This window comes from Micropterus dolomieu, linkage group LG12, assembly GCF_021292245.1.
Source record: "Micropterus dolomieu isolate WLL.071019.BEF.003 ecotype Adirondacks linkage group LG12, ASM2129224v1, whole genome shotgun sequence".
Classification (NCBI taxonomy): Eukaryota; Metazoa; Chordata; class Actinopteri; order Centrarchiformes; family Centrarchidae; genus Micropterus; species Micropterus dolomieu.
Window position 1 is genome coordinate 5,288,300 of NC_060161.1, and position 1,690 is coordinate 5,289,989.

A 1,690-nucleotide genomic window follows, 5' to 3' on the forward strand; every position below is an offset into this window, starting at 1 on the left:
CCCTGGGTCCAGAAAAGCATAGGTTTCAATAACCTTGTTTCCCTTTAAACACTTCACTTTAACAGGCAAGATGGAAAGAATTCCATTGCAGTGGCCAGCCCCTGTAAGACAACAAGCGGAGGATGTTGTACAGCTGTCGGAAGTATTTGACTGCTCAGCAATTTTGTGCTCACCATTCTTCTGATCCTTTTGAATAATCCTTTCCTTCTCTCCTATGTGCAAAACACTGGGGTGCGTTCGATTGCACTTATTGCAAATGATACGCCTATCACAATTCTTACTCAAGTGTCCTGTGCACAAGCAACTGAAACACAATCCTTTCTCCTTTAGATAGTCCAGTTTCTCTCTGTGTGTCTTTTTTCCCCAGTTTAAAACATTTTTCCAAAACATGATTACCAGCAGCACAATACAGGCAGGCAATAGAATCATTCTTGGTAAAGGATGTCACTTCTTTCTGAGCCTTTTCCTTCTTGTTACTATCTGGTTTGCTGTATCCATCCTCAATAACTACCTGTGTTGCAAAGCTGTTTCTTCCCAACAGAGGTTTTACCTGGAACTTATTTGCTTTTATAGCTCCCTTGATAACAGGTAAAGTATCCTGTATGTTGCCAAAGACTGGATCTGAAGTGATTCTAACCTGGCGCTCGATGAACTCCACAATGTCTGAGAATCGTGCTCTTCGCCCAGTTTTCTCCAGTATCTCACATGCCCTTGTTCTCCACTTGTCTCTGAGTTTATACGGAAGCCTTTGACTCAGAATCTTTATGTTTGCTGGCATGTTAAGTTCCTCCAAGTACTGAAGATCCTTCATAGCATTGGAACACTCACGAAGGAAGAGTCCATAAGCTTTAAGTGCTTTAGGGTCCTCAGCTTTGACACTTGGCCATCCCATAACCTTCTCCATATAAGCTTCGGTTATCTTAAACTCATTTCCAAAGTGCTCCTTAAGCAATTTTTTAGCAACAGCGAATCCTTCATCTGCAGGCAGCTGCGCACAATATCCCTTGGCTGCCCCCTAGTGAATTGCTCAAGATAATATAAACAGTCTCCTTTACAGCTGGTCTTGGAAGGGATCTTTTCCAAAATGACAGCGGGAACAGGTGCTCTGGAGCTCATTCAGAGAAACAGCTCCTCAGTGCTGCACGGAGTGACAAGAAGTACACTTAGAGAGAACAGCAGGCCAGTACTGCACAGTACTACTTCTGCTCTACTGATGTCTGTGATCTTCACTTAGCTAAAGTCTCCTGCACAATATATTTGTTATATTTCTTTGAGTATTAACTCATTTGTTTCGTTGAAAGTGAATAAGTTCTGGACCTGTTAATTTAAGAAGTTCATAAAGTTTGGTTTACTTCTCACATTTTTGTTAACTTTGTGACAGTGAGTGCATGTGTGCACACTGATTTCACTAGCAGGTAGCTTATTAGAATGTCCACTGGGACTGATCTTACTTTCCTGAAAACAAGTTGAGGTTATGACATACCACCATTGGCATGCCGTCGGGCCAGAGGCGGTTGCTAGCAATTATTTCTGGCCAGATTACTTTGATGGCTGCAAATCACACGTGTTAAAGTCCTCGACCTGGCTGCGCTGGCAGAACTGAAAGAATCCAGGTGGTCAGAAGTGTTTGCACCAGGCTCTTCTCCTCAGGGCAGCTGGAGGTCCCTGGATAAGACCCCCATAGAGAAAC